The sequence below is a fragment of the Corvus moneduloides genome, chromosome 2, assembly GCF_009650955.1.
Source record: "Corvus moneduloides isolate bCorMon1 chromosome 2, bCorMon1.pri, whole genome shotgun sequence".
NCBI classification, from domain to species: Eukaryota; Metazoa; Chordata; class Aves; order Passeriformes; family Corvidae; genus Corvus; species Corvus moneduloides.
The window spans coordinates 112,595,555-112,618,289 of record NC_045477.1 but is presented as its reverse complement, the minus strand read 5'-3'; positions in this window follow the sequence as shown (position 1 = coordinate 112,618,289).

Here is a 22,735-nt window from a genome sequence, read left to right as displayed (position 1 = left end):
AGTGATGCTTTGTTCGAACAGCAGGATGGAGGGAGCAGGGAGGAGGGAGCGGGGTGGGGATGGGGGTCAGGGAGCTGCCAAGGCCTCTGCAGCAGCCAGAGCTCCACCTGAGGTCAGGATTAATCAGTCTGGCTCCGGGGCTCCAGGCAGTCCCTGAGGGTCCGTGACAGCCCAGGACTCACCTCTGGGAATCTGCAAAACATCCTCGCACAATAGCAGGGATGCAAGCAAGCAGGACACTGAAGGCATGAGTTATTCAAGCTGACACATGCCAAAGACCTCGGAAGAGAGGTAATTAAAAGCATTTTAAGGGATTAAATCTATGCATTAGCTTAAAAATACATTTCCACTCCCCTCAACCTATGCCAGAGTGCCCAAGTTATAAGAATAACTGTTTAAATTACCTGTAAAAAGGCAAGATCATTTCATGCTCCCTTTTCTACTCTTCTGTATAAATGCCAGGTGCATTCAGCTTTCCCCTAAGCACTGTCATAAATTTGCTGTCTCCCTGCTGGCATAATTAATATATGCAACTGTTGCTATCTAAAGAACAGAGGGTGCCAGGGCAGCAGCTGCACAGCTGGAGGACTCTCATTAGCATCACGCCAGTTGGCTGACAATTCTAATCACTTTTGTACTGTCATGATACTTTGAGAAGCAGAAAAAATATTAGTTCCTTCTACAGTATCAGCTGGTAAAATGGAAGTAACCTCATGTGGCTACTGCAGGATTTACAGCATAGTTCAGTATTCAATTTTTTTCTGGAATGGTATACGTGGTACATAAGACACTATGGAACACTTTGATGGCCTTTTCCCTTCTTCTTCTGGCTCCCAGCAACTTTCAAGCAGGTAATGTTACTGTTTATGCTCCTTCCAGTGACTAGTGATTAGCTGAAGACACCAGTAGATCCCTTGAAATATTTTAGAGGTTTTATTTAACACCTGTAAAGACTAAAATCTGAGGTGTTTCTTTGAAATTTTGATGACTGAATGATAAGAAAACTCACTCTGCTTAGTTCTCCACTGACAATTAAGTTGTGGCCAGCATCCTGCCTCTGAACAGGATGGTTCAAAAATTGTATTCAAACCTGATCTCGGCTATAACATACCGAAGTTACTGCTGCCCCTATGAAAACCTTGTGCTGGCCAGGGCCAACAGCACCATAACTCAAACTGTGTGTGAAGCCGTCACCTCCAGCAGTGTTTTAGCAGGTGTGAGTACAGTGCCAGGCCCCAGCATCTTCTCCCCTAAAGGTGTGTGCCTTCAGCCGTGTCTCCAGCACTGTGCACTCCACCTGCCTCCCCTGTTCCTCCTCCTCCTGTGGCTGCCACTTGCCCTTGCAGTACCTGCCCAGCCCCACATGCTCTTCAGCACCTCTTGTCACTTTCTTATACATGTGCTGATTGCCCCTAAGTTGCCAGTATGTTTCTTCACTGTCCTCATTTTCTAAACGGTCTCTAAGCCTTTTTTAAATGCTTTTTCCAGGGGATGCTGCTTCAGTTTCAGCTTGTGGCTGCTGAAGTCTTTGCATGCACTGTGTGTTCCTCACCTTTTTAATTCAACTGTGCCTCAAACCCCATTCAGTCTTTCATGTCACTGTAGCTCTTGGCTTCACTTAGGAGAAAACCCCAATCCAACCCAACAATAACCCCCTGATGTTTTATTTCAGTGGGGTGCCTTCAGAAGGATGTAACCTGGCAGGGACAGGGAGTGTGGAACAGCCCTGCTGCCTGTAGCACTCTGCGTGTGCCAGTGAACCTCAGAGCTGCTGTCACAGAATTCAAACTCACAACCACCAAGAGATTTGCCAGAATAAAACACTCAATTGCCTTCAAAGCTAGGGGCAGACTGGGGTACTCATTACCCTTTATGCTCCTTTGTTGTGTGGCAATGTTGGAGGCCAAAGGTGGAGAGAAGCCAAGAGAAAGGATGGTGGATTCCTGCCCATTCCCTGCTCTCCCCTCACCTGAGAAAGAGGCAGCTGCTCTGAAACTGTTCGTGTCCTTATCCAGGTGTGCCCCTTGTTAGGACAAAATCTTCTCCACTCAGTAAAAGCCTACTGTAAAATGCTAATGAGGGCACTTCCAGACTGCTTTTTTTTTGGGTAGCAAAAGAAGTGTGTGTGTGTGGCATGGAAAAGAACAGATTTATAATTTCAAAAAAAACCTTGGCTCCAGACAAAGATTTGCTGTGTCACATTCATTTCAGGCCACTGTAGTGAGGTATTTAACTGAGGATGTTTGATGTTGCTTGCTTCCTAGAACTTCAAAATCAGTTTTACTTTCAGGTCAAATACAAACAGGGCGTGCACTGTTCATTACAACAAAGCATATGTTACTGGAATTCATACAGAGTCAAATGTGACTATTTCAAAGGCAAATGTCAGAGCATCCAGAAGGTTTTTGTCTGTATTTTTCTTCTAAATGCTGGTTTTCATCAGAACTTCACTCTTGACAATTTTCTTTGTGCTAGTAAAGTTTCAGTGAATAGAGCTGAAAACAACTCTCATGGGGACTCCACTAAAATGTCTTATCCCTATAGGAGCAGGTAACCAGGTCCAGTCTTTGTGGTTCAGGAAACAGTGATCTACACAAAGGGCACCAGATGCCTCTGCAGAGCCTTTGAGTCTCCAGATCCTTTGAGAATTTTATTTTCAAAACACTGCTGTGAAAGAAACATTTCAGTAACAGAGACACAGGTGACTAATCCACCACTGAGGTGTACAATGACACCTCAGTCTTCTGGGTTCCACAGGCTGAAACCCCTCTTGAAGAATTGTACTTGTAACCTTTCAAATCAAACACTGTGACATCCCCTACAACAGCTGAGACATATCCCCTCACCATCCCTTGCCTCTCCTCCATCCCCCACCAAAAAAAAAAAAAAACAAACAAAAAGCCAACCCAAAACCCCAAAGGACAAAAAAACCCAAACCCAAACTCTACAAAACAGAGAGAAAGAGAGGGAGAATGAGAGAAAAGACCATGTTTTGCATACAGAACTCCTGGATAGCACCCGACCATCAAAAATGTTCTTGGGACAACAGTGGAGGACAAATTCAGTGTGAGTCAGGAATGCCATATTGTGAAAAAGGCATACTAGAAATTAGGATGCATAAAAAGCACTACTGTTTTTAAGGCTTGTCAGACTGTTCCATCTTTACTCAGCATAGTGGAGACTTGGCTGTATCCAACTCTGGACACTGTGCTCAAAGTATAGAAAGTGTGCACAGAAGGGTAATAGGATGATCAGAATGATTCTTACACTCCTGGTATGGAAAAACACATCAGGTGTGTGTATTATTCTCCATTCTGTAAACAACAAGTCATTAACTTAAATATTCATAAAAAAAGGATGAAAAGACTGGATGGAGAAATGTGTACCAATAAAGCAAATTTGTTTTGGAAATCAAGGGAATTCTATCCATGTAGCATTTTAAGAGCAAGATAGACACAGCTCTGGTAGAAATGATATATACAGTTTTGGTTTCCTCAGGCAGAAGAGGAAATCTGTGTAATTCCCATTCTGCATAAGAGTTTACTCAACAAACTTCCAGGCGAAAGAGAACAAGTCATGTTTTGTGAAGTCTGCTTCACATGCTCAGCTGAAAGGGAGGCAGCTGGGACTTTGCTGAAGGGAGTTTTCAGATTTCAACTAGACACTGTCCAGCCTAGGGTCTTTTTTAGCATACCCTCAAGTAGCTTCTATGCTCCTGTGAATAAGTATTCGTGAAAGCTCGTAGGTTCAGGTTTCTCAGAGGTGAGTTGAAAGCAAGCAGGAATTTTGGAGGTATGAACTTTGGATGTGGTTACTTAGCAGAATTTTGGTTTCCCTGCATCCTTTAGAGAAAAGGCTTTCTTGGAAAGGTCATGGGCAAGAAGGAAGACCCAGGGAACTACAGGATCAGCCTGACCTCAGTCCCTGGGGTACCAATATTTTTGGAAGTCAATTCCAGCCACATGAACCAAGAAGGTGGATTTGCTAAGAGCAGATTATGCCTGACCTGATTTATCTGAGGGGCCGACTGACAGCGTGGATGAGGAGTGGATGTTTATCTTGCCTTTGGCAAAACCTTTGTCAGGGGCTCCTGGAGTATCCTTAAACTGGTGAGTTATGGATTGGATGGTGAGTTACAAATTGTCTGGGCTGTTGGGCTAAACCAGGGATAATCAGCAGTAAAAAGTCCAACCAGCAGCAGGGTAGTAGCTGGTGGTCCCTTCTAACCCAGAGGGCCCTATGCAAAACCCTGGACTGGAGTTTCCTTAGACAACATACTTAACACAGTGGGTTGTTTTGTAGATCAGGATGACTAAAGGACAGTTATAGCTATGTAATCCTTCTAGTTGAATGAAAACTAAATTTAAATGAAAACTAAGTGACCAGGCTATTGGGGATTAAGATGTTTTCCAGTGTTGAGACTGTGGTCTTGTAGTGTAAGTGAGCAGGGAATGTACAGTAAATCCTGGTGGGACATCAATCTTACTGGCAGCTCACCCTCCTATCTGCTTCTTAGCTGTTCTTCTGGGAGGTACGAGAAGAGAGAAAAGATCTCTTTGACAGCAGATGTTTTCCTTTGATGTTTGGTTAGGTGTCCTTGAATTTCTTAGCCTTTTCTCTCCTGGCAGCACGTTGGTGTGCATCCTGTTTTTCAGGAGGCAGTACATGCCTGCTAAATGTCAATCTCTCCCCTGCTTTCCTTCCATTATGGAACCAGGAAGGCAATGCATGAGTCTATAATTTATTTAACACTATTACATAAGTTTCACAACAAAGTCTGGCAGACTTGTCACAGCTAAACTACCATTCTTCAGGATTCAGCAATGATAAAGTGTATCTTGTACTAGAAAGAAATTTTAATTTGAATCACAAATTCTTTTGTGTCTGATTTATCAGCAGTATGTAGTGTGGTAGGGGTATTGGGAGTGAATCACTTTCCAGTCCAAGCTGTAAAATACTACTGGCCTATTGAAATTATATATAGAATACCCTTTGGGCATTTTAAGTTACTGCTAAAATTTCAATGGACAATTCCAAAGCATGCAATATTGTTAAGATGAGCTGGTGCTTCATTTGAAGTTCATGTCTATCAGCCAGAAGGCACAAGGCTTTGAATATAAAAATTATTTTAAAATAATCTTTTTAAAAAAGTTTTGGAAGGATGACAACTGAGTCATTTGTGGTTGGACATAGACATCATGCCATAACCCAATCAGAGAGGTAACATCTTCATCAACGTACTATAGAGCTCAACATCTCAACTGGGATAACCAAACCTTTATAACTCCAGACATGCAGGACTTATAAACTGATTAGGACTAATCTAACAGGTGACATCTCAGCTCATGACATGTCTTAGTTCAAAACTCAAAGCAGAGGAAAAAATAACCATCTTTCATGACACTAGAGTTTGGTACATTTTTTAAAATTTTCCAGCATAATTTCCTAGCAAAACATAGCTTTTGTGAGTTTGTCTGTTATTCCTCTTTAAACATTTTTTAAATTCCAGTAACAGCGATAGACATGTCATGGCCTCAGAGATGTGTTTATGTCTATGGCCCACATATGTTATCATTCCAAGCTATTATTTCTCATTGGTTTCATGCAGGATGGGCTTCCTGGGCCAAGAAATGCAAGACCAGAATTTCCATGAGACATGACATTTCAAAACCACCCCCAACAAGCCCCACATGCTATTCTGTAAGACTCTCAGCCTATTTTTATGTATTTCATGCACATACACAAAAATTTTAGTTGTTTCTCAGTGTTCAGTGAAATCTCAAATACAAGATTTAGTCATTATTGTTCCTAGTTTTAGAACAGAGCTACTGTTGGGATTAGATACCAATAAATATAATAATTAAACACTATAAAAAATTCTGCAAAACTCTGGGTAATGTCTCTGTTGTCAGACCTCCCCTTCTAATTTCTCTCTTTTCTACTTAAAGTGTAATCTTTGCAAGAATGGAACTCTCTCAAAATGCATTTTTGTAAAACCCTTGCCAGCTTGGTCCTCTGGGCATGAAAATAATAAGGAAAAAACTCTAGTAATAATATTTTTTCAGACTATTATGTGGGAAAAAACACAAATCCCTTATATGTGTAGGATTAATGTTCTGTTAGACTCACAGCTCTATCTTGTGTATGCCCGACTCTCTTGAGTAACGTGTTTGCTCTACTGAGCATAAGTAGACTTCTGTAAAATATACAAAACAGAAATCTTAATTTAAATTTCAGGAAAAAAAAGTTCTTATTCCAGCCATTACTCTCCCATCTTATTACAATTCAAGTCCTCAGGAAAGCCAAAATAAATCTAGGTAGTCCAGATTGGTTTGCATAGTGCTATTACAAAATATAAAAAATGTAGAAAAGAAGAAAATTAAGGAGAAAATAATTAATGACTAGTATCCCTTAGAAATGAAAGTGATTTAATGAACATTTTTAAACTCCTTAAGTAATTACCCATAAAAGAGGTGTGCCTTTTGGGAGAATTATAAATTTTAATTGTAGCAGTGTGATAGGTTTGACTCAATCACCTTGTGGTGTTTTGTTTTGTTTTTGGTTTTTAGAAATAGATTGCTCTTAGCCTGCAAACTCGTTGGGATTAGATCTCTCTTGCAGTCCAGTGTTTGCAGAGCCTAGCAATAGGTAGTAAAAATAATCATAACTTAGCCTAATTTATGCAGTTATAAATAAGGGTGGTTGATGGGTCATCCTGTCCCAGAAACATTTTCCTTACCAGTGCTGATTTGAAGCATTTTTGGCATTTTGTTATTACTTTTTTTCTGGTTTCCTTGTGGGTCATTTGCCTGGGAAAGATTTCTTGAGGGGATTTGGCAGCAGGCTTGACTGCTGGGCTTTATGAATGACTTCTTTTTCTCATCAGGGATATAAAGGAACAGGGCAATGCTATTTCATGTCATGTCAGTTTTGTGGGACCAGAGCTTGGAAGTGCAATATTCAGGTGAGCTTCCATGGCAAGTTAAGAAATGAAAAACCTGTGTTCTTTCACTCTCTCAAGTGCTTAAGATATAAGTTCTCTAACTTTGTGCAAGGTACTGAGAAATTTTTGGCAGTTATGATGAATTAGACATAGTACCCACGTACGACTTCTGACATTGGCTCTTTTTCTCTGGAATTTGACAAGCTGAACCAACTCAAACTTGTTTAACTTAATCCCTTTCGCCTCCCATGGAAATCTTTAACATGCTTCAATGTAGTTGTGGATTTGAAGGTCTTTCCTGCAGCCTTCTGGAAAAGTCTGTGAAGTCACTCCCTGATTTCAAGGTATATACAACAGAAACAAGAAAGAAAGAACCCAAGAACCAAGGGGGAAGCACATTTTTATATCTGTCTCCTTCCTTGCAGCACACCAAGGCACAGGGTGGAGGATCTGGGCACGTTCCAAAAGGTGCTGAACACAGCCGTGACGTCACCGCGTGAGTGGGATGCATTTTTCTGAGATAACACTCTGTGGGTCATGCCACACTGCTGCAGCCTCCAAGACGTGTGTTGTCCCCTCTGTGGTACACTCTGTAATGTCCTACCTTGTCCTTTCTCACCCTGATTGCTGTGCTGGCCAATACAGGCAGGTGGGAGGATAAGTGTATAGTTAGATAGCAACAAAGTGTACTTGCTAATTTTTCAGTGTGCTCAGTCCTTCTCTGGTGATGGAAATATGGCGATGAATTAAAGTTTTTGGTTTGGTTGGGTTTGTGGTTTTTTTATTTCTTTTCCTTTGTCTTTTGCTCGTCTACTTACGTCTTTTTACTGAAAGATATAGTCAAAGGCAGATCTGAAACTCCTTCCCTTTTTCCAAGGTCCAACAGACCTGAATTTTGTGCATGTTAAAAATCAAAGCTGTACCTAAGAATGATAAACAATTCAAATTTTCCAAATAATACAATAAAGAAAGTTTTTAAGCTGGAACAGTGCACACTACTGACATTGGAAAGGTTGGAGTTGGGGTGAGACAAGCTGATTTATGCTACCTGAGAACCTTGATCCCAAGCTGAAACCAGATTGTGACTGATACTACTTGGCTATGTACACCACAAGTTTCTTTAGTTTCTTGTCTGTCTTTAAACTGAAGTCCAACAGTGATTTTGTGGGCTGCAAAGAAATCCCAAGTCTTACAATTCCATCCTGAAAGACGCTGAACAGAGAACACACAAATTATTGGTGTTCTTCACATCAGTAGTAATACATCTTTTAGCAGGTTAATGGCAGCTTCTGAGTGTCTTAGTACTGGAAGAGAAATGACACTGAAGTTAGATTGTCTTTCCTTTCCTTTTTAAAAAAAAAACAACAAAATATTTGTTTATTCACCTTGAAAGTCCTTCAGAATAACATTTGCATTTGTTTAAACTGTGAGCAAAATGTAAAAGGTTAAGGCACTATTAGCCCATTCTACCACTTATGCTCAGATTTTCAGTTTTCATTATCTCCTGCTTCTTACAAGATTAACCAGAAAAGAATTAATTAGAATACCAAAGCTGAATAGATAACAGTGTTAATCCAGTGATTTTTTGTTTGCTCTGCTTCATAATTTTTATTCATCTTAAGAACTGACAAAAATTCATACAGATACAAATGTTTAAGGCACTGAGCTAGCCTGTGATTTGGAGGCTCATTCAGTTGCTTGATTTGAAAGACACTTCTATGACCTGAGGCTCTTGTAAAATGAAAATAATAGCACTCTGTAGCTCACAGAATGTTGTAAGAATTAATACATAAATATTTTGAGATGCTTCAGATGGATAGGGATTAGCTGGGTAATAAACGTAAACCAGCAGGTGAATTTATATCTATTTCTAAGAAGTAAATTAACTCTTTTAAAAGCACTGAGGGGACTACTTCAGGAAACCTCAGTTTTACAGTTTTAAGTTCTTGTAAAGAAATTTGGAGCAAAAATTACATAAAACCACAACAATTATAAGTTTTCAAACCTGCAGAAAAATAACCTCTTTTTTTCCCCTTGTTCATATAAAATGTGAAAGAGGGTTTTATTGCAATGTAAAAATAATTCTCAAGATTTTCAAGGTGCTTAATGCAATTTCAGATTTCTCAAGCAAGTTTTTCTGTAACACCACAAGTAATTTAAAATGTATTTAGACTCATGTCCAGATACACCCTAGGTCAGATGAATCTGAAGATTGGAATACGAAGGTCAGCTTATTTGTTCCTTCAAGCATTAAACAACAAAGTTTGGAAGATCACAGGAGACTAACAAACAGCAGATTGCATAAAACTTAGAGCTCAATGCAGAAGCATAAAACAAATGCCACAATATACTGAAGAATCACAATTTGTTTTAGAGACAATTTCATTTGAAGGAGTCCTGTTAATACTTGTAACTGATTCAGTAATGGCCTCAGCATATTTGTCAGGGGGAAAAAAATAATAAGCTTGTTTTCATGGTATCTAGGTGAACAAGGTCGAACTGAAGCATGGAATAAGATAATACCAATCCTAGTGTAAATATGAGAATGCTTTAGAGGCCAGTCAAAATACTGTGATGACTTTTCCAAAATGCACCTCTCCTATAGGAGGCTTGAATGGTATTTCTCTGCTGTCTTCAGGAGTATGTGTTTTCCATAAGAAACCCCAAAAATTGTCCATAATAAAATGAAAATGTTGTACTTCCAAGAATAATCAATATTTATGGTTTCAACAATCAAACCTTGCTGTTCTTTCTTGTAAAGGAGAAGTGCTGGTTTCTTTCAAGCCCTTTGAATTCTTTACTAAGCAATGCAGCTGATGATAGAGTAGCAGAATGTGCCTACTGTTGCTAACAAGGGAAATAAGTAAGGAGATGGTGTTTCCTAAAATTTACTATTGAGTACTGCTGTCTCTTAGGATGGAAGAGAAACTGCAAAGTAAGGCAGGACACAGCTCTCCCCATCCTCACCAATGTGCTGGCTCAGTCCACAGCCAGCTTCAGCTGAAGGTCCAGCACTTTGTTCTGTAACATGACTAATATGAGCTTATAACATATCATGGTGAAAAGATAGACTTTTTGGGTCATGGCACTCATTTAATTCTCCAAATTATTAAGATGAATAGTTACGGTAATTGCCATCTCAGCTATGGCAATTGCAGATGCTGTCCTTTGTATGTTGGAGCTTTTAAAAATCTAAATCATTTACTTCAAGTATGTGGTGACCGGTGAACATACACTACAAGGAACAGAGTAAGTAAGACAAGTCCCCAGTACCACAAGGACCACTTCATGTTAGGGAGACCAGAAAGGTTTCTCCCAGGACGCAGTGTTCTGTTATGTTAATCTACCCCAGTTTGGATTCCCCGGTTGCCTGTCAGCCTCTACCCCTCGTCACTCCTCCAGAGTTCCCCATTGGTCCCCGTTCCCTGGTCCCACCTTTTCCCCACCCCCAGATAAAACTGTGAGTTTTGGGATCATGTTTGTATTTGCCTCTGCACTCTTCGACAGTGTAGCAGCAATAAATGCTCCTGGCAGAACGCACCCAAATGCCCTTCTCGACTCTTTGCTGCCGACTGCAGCACTGAACCACCCGTGCGTCTGTGGGGGCACGCAGGACCCCACGGAGCTGGGCAGGGACAGTATTACAAGTACATTCTATTTTGGGTTTATTACTTTCTGTTTTCATAAAGGGACCTCTTGTCCTTCAAAGCAGGAGGGCTTGGTTGGCCTCCTCTGTTTTTCTCATTCTGTTGTATAACTGGCCCATACCTTTAAAAAAAAATTAATCTTTTAAATCTTCTTTTAAATGGGGAAACATGCTCCCTTCATTTCTGTTCATCATTCCATAGTGTCCTGGGTTGCAGTGTATTCTATTACCATCCTCATGAGGTGTTGAAATCAGGTGGGGCAGTGTTTCCTTGCCTCCTCCCCCCAGACTATCTTTCTGTTAATTGCCCATCATTGTCCTGCCGCCTGACTCAGAGATAACTCCCTCTGGACTATCTTCTGTTAATGAGCCTAATCAACACTCTGCCTCATGACTCATTACCCCATTGTGAGATGCTCCACCCAGAGGGAGGAACCAAGCATCCCATCGTGGATATAATCTGAGATTTTGAACAGCAGAGAGAACCCTTTCCATTGGATTTCCAGAGGACAGGAGCTACACAGCCACCACTGGACTTCCTGAGGAAGAGCAGACCCTTTTTCTACAGGATCACTGCTTCCAGAGGACTGCAGCCCCCATTCTACCAGACTGCTACCACCACCCTGCCTAACAGAGACTCAGGTTGTATCTTGACTCTGTCAGTTTGAACCAGTGTTTTCTTTTAGTTTTTTTCCTTTTCTTTAATTTCCCCATTAAATTGTTACTCTGACTTGGTGCCTCCCACTGGTTTGTTTTCAAACTAGTACACATAGTGTCACATTTTAATTTTTTTTTTTTAGCTTGGTTTCCTAAGGCTTGCATGTGAACTCACCTTCTTTGTAGATGCCTATATACCCTCATATGTTAATTTATAATGATATTCAATTCATTGACCAATTTTATCTAAATTTGTCAAGGGACAGAATCTCAAAGATGATTAGTTTCCTATAAATAACTTTTGAAGAAGTGTTAAGAGAAGATAGCAATGTGACCTCACCTTAGCAGACACCAGAAAATTCACAGCTGAAAGGGCCTGAGGGTGTTCCTGGGGAAAGTCTCCTTCAGAGGAGGTCTGATGCCCACTGGCAGACAGCTGCCAGGACATAATGGGAGTACCTGTTTTAATGAGTGGCTTAACGGAGAAAAGAGGAGAAATTGAGGAGCTTCCAGCATGTACTGGAAAAGTACTTGCATTTTCCCTCTTCTTCACTATAAATAGCTTTTGGAATTTTGTGCAGTAAGGGGCAAAACCCACTATGATCCTGTTCCTTGTGAGTTCCTTCAATCTTACATGATGACCCAGCTGTACCAGCCCCACAGGGCCAACCTCCTTGTGTGGAGCAGAAAGTAAGCCCAGAGCAGCTCTCAGGGCACTGGCTGCAGCCCAGCACAGGGATTATATGAGGAATTCACAGCCCTGCAGTCACCCTTGTTGTTGTTCCTGCTGCTGGGTGTGCTCCGTGTTAGTGCTGGAATCAGGAACCTGCTCACAGTCACAAAAACCCCACAATGGCAGTGGGGGCAATGTCAGGGAGCAGGAGCACTGAGCTGTGAGATCAGGCTCTGGTTTGGTGTGTATAAGGAGGTGTTAAACCCTAGAAATGGGCACTACCTCATAAGCATATATTTATTTTAGATCAACAAGGTCACATTTTCGTTTTCACACTCAATATATCCTACTCTGTTAATCCTGTAATAATGATATTAATTCTATTTTGAGTGTTCAGGAGAGTAAACAGTGTTTGAATTGGAAATTTATATTGTTCAACTCCAGCCAAACTGGAAATAGTAGGGGAGGTCAAAGAGGATGATAATGGTCTCTGTGTTGCTTATATGCATCCTTAGGGAATATTTTGCACTTTTTTTTCTTTTCACCTATAGTCTGTTATTACCACTACTATGAAATTTCAGTGTAGGGAATATGCTTGATCATTCCTAGTACTGCTAAATGCTTCTTCGTGTTAATCTCCTACAAGAGATGACTCCAGTGAAAAATAATTCAAGGACAGGGCCTGTGAAACTGAATAATCCTCTCTAATGTGAGCAGTGTCAAGGAAGAGAATTTTCCTCATGGCTGACAATTCAAGTACTATTTGCTTTGTATTAAAAGAAATTATTTTTTTTGCTTGCTCTCCTTCATACAAAACCAGTTCTAACTGCATGTGCTATCTGATAAGCAACTTGATGCTTATTGAGAGAGACTGATCCCCACCATACCAGCTGATCAGAGTGAAGAAGATTCCAGTTTCATATAATAGGGGAAAAAAAGTTGCCTATTTCCCCTAGAACACACAAACTGCTTTCACCTTTGCAGTCACTAATACTCATAAGGTGATGTTATCAGTTACTAAGGTAACATGGATCAAGAAACATATTTTCTTATCTTTCAAGGCCAGAAGGTTTTATCATAGTTAGGAGACAATGTTACATTAACCTAAACTTTCTGCTGCAACAGAAAACAATCTGAATTGTGCTTGGAATGTTTACTATTAGTTATACAAAACAATACAGCTTTAATTCTAATGATATCAGTTGTGATAAAAACTTCTAGCATGCAGTGTATTTAAAACTATTCCACCCATTTGGATATATATTTATAATTGACTTTTATTTAACATCAAACATCCTTTAAAAACACATAATTCTCATGTTTGTTCAATTCCTATAGTGCAAAATTTGCCAGATGGGCCCCTCCTCAAATGCCAAGGGATGTTTAAGATTGGTCTGGAAGCCCCTACAAATGGGAAGGGTAGAGCTGTCAGCCACATCTCTAATCTACCCTTTGTGCAGATCTGCTCTCTGCAGGGGCTCTGCTGAAATCCCAAAGTCAGTCTTACCAGCCTGTTCAAATAGGCAAGACTGTCCCTTCTAGGAAAAAGAAGTTAGATTTGACTTCTCTAGCAGTAGAATTGAAACAATTTTCAACGTAATTTTTTATTTTGACAATTCCAATAAATGTCTTACCTTGCTCACAGAGATGCTTCTGGAGCCACACACCCTTGAAGAACAATTAGGATGACTAAATCCATCAAAGTACCCTGAAAATCTTCCAAAAAGAAAGTAAAATTCATAGGAATAAATATAATTATCATGTTACTATCCTCACTGGGGTAAAAAAAAAATAAAAGGCGTTTTCTTTCAAAAATACGATTAGGATCATAGTTGCAATTGAAGCAATATTTTCACAATTAGAGAAATTTGAATGTAGGGGTTCTTTTCTATAACTAAATTTAATAATTCTGCCTAATCTCCACAGAATTTAATAGAATCAGGTACAAAATCCATCATACAGCAAAGTTTTCTTTGCACCTGTTTCCACAACTTGACATAATTTAATGCAGTTTTGTAGAGACAAATGCCCTGCTGCTCCAATGTCAGAGCTATCCTAAAGCCAGTGCTTCTGTAGTTGATTCCCATTGAGGAAATCCTTTATAGCATAAAATTCTGAGTATAGAACGAAACATTAGATTTTTCAGTTTTCATACAGAAGTCCAGGAAGGAAAAAAGCATTCTGTTATGCCTATATTAAAATACTTTTGCAACTGTTTACTTGAGAAGATTTATTGCTTAGGTCTTAGAACAGTGACCTTAAACAGGGCTGGAGGGCAGCTCTGCCACCAAGGCTCTGCCTACCATGTCTAACATTCCTGAATCTGGAAAAATTTAAACAAATAAGAAATCACATGTGTATGTGTTTCAAAGATGCGTTATCCAAACTGACTTAGTTAGAGGTTATCAGTCAGGAAATAAATTTATTTTGAGATTTCTTTGTACATGGCACACTTTGCTGTCCAGAGGTTAGAGCATAGGTCTTCCTGATTGTGCTGATCTTTGGCATCAAGTATTCATTTTCCCTGGATAAAAAACTGGAAAGAGGCTGTATATCCCCATTAAGTACTCATCCTTCTCTCTGGCAGGACTTGAGCAATACGGAGGAAAACAAAGAGGAAGCAGTTTCTCATTTTGCAGTACTTTGATTTTTAGAAATAGCAAAATCTCACATTTAAAGCAAGGAGCACTGAAAAGGATTATATTTATGGAAAGGTGAGCTAGCACAATTCTTTATTTTTCTTTTTGTCTTTTGCCAGCACTGGGGAAGTGCTTCTTGGCTGATGATATTGCTCATCAATTGCTATTGAAAGACTGATCAGGTGGTGAAGATACCCTTCAGACTGCAAGAAGGATTACAGTGACAATGACTGCTTTTGGGACACAAAGTAAAATTAACTTCTAGGTTATCCCCGTCAAGGACCATTAAGTCCTGAACTATGAGGGACACTGTGAACAAGTAATATTTTAACCTCCTGTGAGCACAAAAGCAGGCAGGTTCTTCTCCTCCCCCAACAAATCTGACCTTCAATGAAATTTATGTGAAAATGAAAAAATAAAAGAAAGCTGTAGCCCTGCCAAACTCTCATGAAGTGACTCATTTTAATTACTGGTATTTGGAAATTAAATGGCCTCAGTTTCATTCTGTAGTTTGCTGCAGGAAGAATGATTTAAGCAAGCTCCGGAGTTGCAGCACCTTTTACAGCGGGTGTGAAACAAGGCATTCATTTTTCTTTTAAGGGTGTCCTTGTAAGCGTAATAACAATTAGGAAGCCAGGGCTTCACATCAGAATCTCCTGTGCACTCTGGCATTACCTCCTTGGGCCACTTCATCACTTCTAATTTTCTCAACAAGTTCCTCAAACAAGAGCTTTAATAAAATGTCACTGAACAACATTAGATGTGGACAATTTCCCTAAAAGCAAAACATGTAAGAGACACAGACAGCCAGAACACATGCACTGCTAAAGGAAGTTTCTTAATTGACTGGACTTCTCCACCATGAATGCTTCCCCCAATCAGCTTCATTAAGCCAGAGTATCCACTGCACTCAAGCAGGGATTCTTCATTCTGTGTATAGAATTGCTGAGGAAACAAGAGCTGTCTTATGAGAGCAGTGCTGGGTTTCCTTGCTATTGCTAATTTTTTACGTAGTATTCATCTAACAGAAAAAGAGAAAGCATCAGAGGACTGTATTGTAGCAATGGTAGTACTGCCAACTACTTCTTATATATATTATATATTTAGTAGATCTTGAAAAAGCACAAATCAGCTTCAAAAGATACATGAGTTTGCAGTGCTATCTCAAAGAGAGATGGTGAACTCTCTTGAATAGAATTTTTCAGTACTGTTCAGTGTTTCTGATAATTTTTTATCCAGAAATATAAATTCTCACTTTTGAGAATAAGTAAATGAGGCACAGCTTTCAGATTTGAGGGGTGAAGGGAAGCTTAAAATGTTAATTAATTTGTGATTCTTAAGTTTACTCAGGATCCTGGAATAATTTAAAATATTTTTAAATATGTTTTGACTATAATTTACACTGATCGTTTTGAATATGATACTAATTATTTCCATTATTTTTATTAATGAGGAATTTCTACTCTTTTTATTAATGAGAAAAATGTACTATTTCAGACTATTAAGTACATATTGTTGTCAGCTTTTGAAACTGTATTCTATACCTCATCCAGTAACAGTAGGGAATAACCAAGGTATTTAAATCTGAACTTTACAATGATAGATAATGGAATAATTTCAGGAAGATGCTATTAGAGGGTACTAACCTGTATGCTTTTAAACTTACATTTTGAACACCAGTTAGGAATTAGTTATTAAATTTTCTTTATTAAGTATTAAATTTTTATTAAATATTAAATATTTATTAAATGAAAACATTTATGAAAAATCAAACACATTTTACTACAATACATAACTATCTCACAATAAAGAACAATCTTTCATCCTCAGTTTCATACATACTAAAACTTCTTTAAATGGTCTTCAACACTCTTGAACCATTTAAAGGTAAATTCTAAATAAAATTTCATGAGGGTCATACTGGCTTAAGTAGAAACCATGGAATAATAAACATTGCATCCGACTCCAAAAGACTGCAGAGTCCTGAAGATTCTTCTTTTAAGATAGTTTTTGTCCACATATTTTAAAAATACTGTGACTGGCTGAGATATTTTCTACCTTCCCTGGTGTTTCTTCATAGTTAGCAAAATTTCTACCATTATTGTTTCTTTGGGAGATCCTCCTCATAATACATCCACTTGAAGGCTGCTACTACAGGAATACATTTAAATTGTTGGTGCTCTAGTCCCAATAGTTGTGGTACAGAGAGCTTTGGAAGTGAAGTGTACTGTGCCACATCTCAGTTATGGAGTTATCCTGTAAGTCTGTACCCAATTGAAAAATCCAGAATTATTGATGGTCTAGTTCATCAGAGCAAAGAATGTCTGAAAAACAAATTACCCAGGAAGGATATGCAGTATGTACAGATTAAGGGAAGGTGCAAACAGATGTGCTCTGGAATGAGCAAAGTACCTGGTGCACTTTAAAAGGGGGGATCAATGTCAAATGGTGAGCAAATATATAAACTGCCATTTTTCACAGAAGTATTTCTGTCCACTAATATGAAAAAAATGATGGAAGTGAAGACTGGAATAGGAAAAGGTAGAACAGAGATGGATATTGTAACAGTGTTGCAAGTACTTAGTACTGAATTTAAATTATGCTGAAACATTACCTTGTTTTAGTGAAGTAAAAGCTAGTAAATAGAGAAGCGAAACTATGCTACAATAGTTTCTAGAGGAGAAGAGATCTCTACTTCTCTGTAGCATTGTTATTTTCACTGTTATAACTACATCAGTATTTCCATTCTTGCATTTTTGGAGGGCTTTTCCTGGTGTACAATATAAATTTTTGGGAAGGCTAGCACATAAGCACAGAGGAATGTACAAACAAAATGAGGTGAGTCTGTTCTATGGCAGATCTTATTCTGGGTTAATGGCTCCCAGCTTTCAGTGTGCACCTGGTCTGCTCCCTATCACTACTGGGCTTGGAGGAAAAAAAGGAGAGGGCAATATTTCATAGTCCCTTGGGATGGAGATGGATTAAGTAGAAGCTTAATTTCCTGTATACAAAGGGCAGCTTAATCATTATTCTGATGACTCTACTTTGACAGCTACATGCTCCATTGATTTATAATTTACTTGTATTCTTTGGCAGAAAGAAGTTGATACTCAATTTTGAACTGAGTCTATAGTCTGGAAAAAGAGTACTAAGTCTGATGATTTTGTTGAGAACAAGATTCATTAGTGTCAGGCCTTGTGATGCACACACCTGTCCTCTAAAGCTGTAACTCTGCTCTGAAATCAAATAACTGCATAATTCACAAAGAGCCACTAATACAAGAATGGTAGGATATGATTTCTCCTCTGGTGACATACAAATTAAGGTATTCTTTAAAAATCGTGCTTCCATGTATCCTATCACTTGGAATGTCCAAAGACTGTTATATTTATCTTTTCCCATATTTTCTATTGACTTTTAAAAATATCTAATTCAGCTCTTGTAATGCAAATTTTATCAGGAAGAAAAGGTATGTTAGAGGACCCAGCCTGTGTTTATTGACATAGTGCTATGATGAGATATAGCCTGTCAGTGCCAGGTGCATAGTTATATGGCCATTCTGATGACATGCACATGAAAAGAATGATTTTGCACATGAGATAATCACCTTGAATTATTCAAAGTGCAGCTTCTTCCTTCCATATCTATCATATATTACTGCTGGGTCAGGTAAGTCGGTGTTAGATGGTGGTGACATATTTCAGTCCAAAGTGGGCTTTTAAAGATGAATTATGAACCCCTAAAAATAAAATAGGAGTTTATCATGGGACCTTCAACTGCAGAATCACTAGTAAGCATAATTAATACTGAGCTCAAAAATGGGCAATATGCTGCAGTCCTGCACTGGAGAAGGAACATTACATGAATTAGAATGCCTCATGTAATGAAGAGAAAGAGATCTATTATTACCATAAACTTTCTGGTTCCATTATCTTCACCTCCAAATCTGTATCAAGTACCATAGTGGTATCTGTGGAAGGAATATGATCATTGCACACACGGTTGTCTCAGGAATTCTGAAATAAATACAGTCTGTGCTAAAGTTACAATGCATACTGAGACACCAGACTTTATTTAATGGTCAAAAAAGAAACAAGTACCAGAAATTGAGGAAAGGGTAACATCAAGGGTGAACTTGGGATAATTCTACCTGTGCTATATCTTTGTGGAGGAATAAAAGTGGACTGGCCTTGCCACTCAAGCTACAAGGACTTGATTAGACAAGCTGAGAGCAGGTAACAGAAGTACTCTTAAGAACAGGCTGACTCATAGCTCTTTGGAAAAAGCCCTTTTAACAAGGATTTATAAAAGAGGAGCATCTTTTGTTTGGCAACAGTGGAACACGATGTCAAACCTACCCTGATCCTCCTCTACGGATTCCTGAACAGTGGATTCCACTTATACTTGACCCATCAAAATACAGCTCTGAGTTTTACCACATACCTTGCATTATTCTTGTATTCATATTTATAGTTCTATATGTACTGTCACATATATTACTCACAAAAGACAGAGGCAACATTTTGCTTTATTAATGAAGAAACAGAAGCACAGCTCAAGTTTGTTGCCAAATTCATTTAAGTCAGCTGTAGATCTTTATTACCATTCACAAATATTAGCACAGGCTAACTGAAATATCTGTGTAAAATATGAACATTTTTTGAAAAATGACATTAATGAAACACAAAATAATTATTTTTAGACATGTCTACATATTTTTCATCTTTAAATTCTCTTTAAAAATGGAACATGGGGAAAATGGGTAGTAAATTTTATTATTTGGAAAAAAAAGATATAACAAAAAAAGCTTTCATTTCTTTTCAAAAAATACATCCTCACCAGTCTCTTCTTACATCTCCTGCTATCTCCACATTACATGGAGTGTGTGGTGTAGGTGTCCCTCACTTTCAAGAATTTATCTGTTTTAAGTGTCCTTCAAAACTATTTTTCAGTTATTATTTATATTTTCCCTGCCCACAAAACACCAGGATTGTCTCATGTGTTTCAAAAATAGAGTTATCTAATGTAATACAACTGAAGAAAATTTCTTTAGATCATTATAGCTGTAACAACATTGCAACTGCAAAATTGCAAAGATGGAAGTAAAAAAATATGCATAAAGAACAAAGAATCTCAAACAAGTACCTGATTTTTGAAGGACATATTTTATATTTATGATATACTAGTGGGCAGGAAATACCAATGTTTATTTATTTTCCTTGACATCCCAGTTGGTTTTAGTAAAAGATTTGTCTCTAGCACTATGCCTTGCTTTTATCCATCATGGCTGTAGCAGTGCTACTACTTTTTGAATATAGCCTTCACCTTGACTGAGGTCCATTTAATTCCTGATTTCTTTATTCTTACTGTACGAGTAGTGTGAGGAGTGCTGAGTAAGCATGGGGGTAGGGAAGGGCTTGAAGTGAATTCTTACCATGGAAGGGAAATAGGGGCTTTAACGTGGACATTTCAGAAGTTGTGGATCTCTGTCCTTGGAGACAGTTTTTCCTTTAAAGACCCAGCTATGCAAGCCCCTAAAAACCCAAACTCAGTGTTGAACCTAATTTGAGCAGGAGATTGGACTAGATGTGTTTCAAGGATTCATCCAAGCTGAGTGGTGCTGTGAGTCAGTGACAGCTGTACATGTGCAGTTCTGTAATGGGAGCTTGGTAGCAGAAATGAGCCAGGCCAGGTTGGACTGACTGTGCAGATTGATCTGTTCCAGCAGGTGAAGTCCTGTCCTTACCACAATTATCAGGAAGGCAGTGAGATTGCCAACACTGTTAGAAAGGACACTGTTGTGGCACAGGAAACTGAGTATTCAAGATGCACTGCATGTATGCAAGGCATTTGACCTATAGAAGCAACAGGATACAAAATTTTCCACTTAATCCCACATATTTTATATCATCTGTGGTCTTGGTGAGATTCTGCCCTTTGCTTCCTTTCTCCCTGAGTCTGAGAAGCTCTGGAGTGACAGACTACCCTCTGCATCTCTGACACACAGCCCCTTGCTGTGGAAGGGCTTATGTATATTCCTCCTCCATAGACAAAGCTGAGAACCATTTTTCTATTATCTACTGCTTTTTTGTCTTTTTTCTCTGTGCTGGAACTACTAAACTGGTATTTTTTAATTTGCTGCCTTGTTTTTATTTCTTGACGCATTTTTCAAGTTCTAGATACTGCTCCATGTTCTCCATCTAACTCTTTCTCTCTTCCACCACTTGATGTGTTAGTTAGCAATAACTTTCCTTGTATACTTCCCTGCTCCAAAGCAGTTTTGTTATTTTGCATCATTTAAAGTTTTTTTAAGCTTTCTTTCAAGGATTTTCACTTTTCCTTCAAGTTTTTCTCAGTAATTTTTCAATCACACCCGAATGTCACAAAGTCAGTTACATAGAAGGGTTACCAGTGTAAGAAAGCAGTTTAGTTTGTCACCCTTCTGGAGGCACATCCCCACCTGTGGGAACAGATTGTGTAGGCCATATATGGCTGCAATACTGCTCAAATTTTATCATATCTCAGGTGAGACACTGTAGGCCACAGCCTTGACTAGAAAATTCATAATGAAATGTGATGGAGGAGATGGAGAACCCTGTCATCCTTGTATTCCATATTACACATTGTCACCCTGTCAAGTTGAATCTAATATAAATGAATCACATTAATCAGAAAATGTGAATTTCTATTTGACAAGCTAAAGGAGCATAACGTCTTCAATTAGACTGGCTACCTAAAATTAGCTACTGACACAAGCAAATATACATGGTCAATTTGCCTGCCTGAAACTGAAAATCAAGTAAGACATATTAGATAATAGATAGTCCCAGAGTGAATGCAAGGCTGTAACTCACTCTGTGGGCCACACTGACATCAGGTGAAACCAAAATTAATTCAGCTATATATCCAGTTTGGGGTCATCTGTTGGTGTCTGATTTACAGTACATATTTTAATCTTAAATGGTTTATATTCTTCATCAATATTTCAGTTCTTTGGTTAGAAAATATGGTAGAAGCTGAGGTCCATCTTTGAGATGCATTCTTAAATCCTGGGCTGCTCTGAGATCCCAGCTATGAAAAAATGATAACAGGCTGGATAGGTCTTTTATTTTTGTTGGTTTAGTGCACAGTAGAAACTTATTTTCTGCAAGGTTATTAGGATGAAATAATGGGAAGAAAGGAAAATAGGAGAATATACTTCAGAGACATATGGGCAAGGGCATAAAATTCTTGAGTGTGGAAGATAAGGAAGGATGGTTTCTAGGTGCCCTCACCCTGAAGCTGAGGCTGGAAATTGCTGAGAACCTCACCAGGTAGGGTGCAAGCCCATGACCAGATGATTGCCCTGTCCTTGCAGAAGTGTGGGAATGTGTTTGTTCCCTTTCCAAATGGACAATACGAGACCAGTTCTTGGCACCCCTGTGCACCTTAGTATCAGTGTTTAGACAATCATTAGCCAATTACTGACTTAAAGATGCACAAATCTGCTTCTCGAGGCTAAATGAGCTCTTGCTATCAGTGTGGCAGAAAGAAATTAAATACACACTAGAGTCTTAGCAAAGATTATCAGATATTTCTGACCTTCACAGGGAATGAGAGCTCAATTCAGAGATTAGATTAATTGCTTTTCTTAGCATTTGCCTTCTGGATCTTCAGAAACTTAAACAAAATATATGAAGCTAAAAGTCTCTAACATTTCCATGTTTTAAAAAATCTATCTTCCTTCCATAAAGATCAGGACTATAATAATTATAGAAATAATAAATAGCAATTACAAGCCAAATAATAATCCAGCACTCACAGCATTAATTTCCTCTAGGCTTGTGCAACCATGAATATGTGATTGACACAGAAAGGTCTGTAACAGTTAAGTAAGTATCTGCTCTCTCACTTTTCTAGTTCTCTCTTGTCAGGTTTCTCTTCCCTCTCTTTTGCATATTCCTGGTGGTTTGATGTTTTTCAGTTCTCTGTCCTTCTGAGAGTAAGTTCCTTCGAGCTGTTACAATCAGTTTTATCTGATATGGGCTACTTCTATTTCCATAACAGTTAAAACTCCCTAATGATCCTAAACCTCAATTAGTCTGGCATCTTAATCACATCTAGAGAAATAAAATTCCGATAGAGAAGAATAAGCAGACTAAAGATACATGGATTTTGAGACCTGAGGGGAACACAGT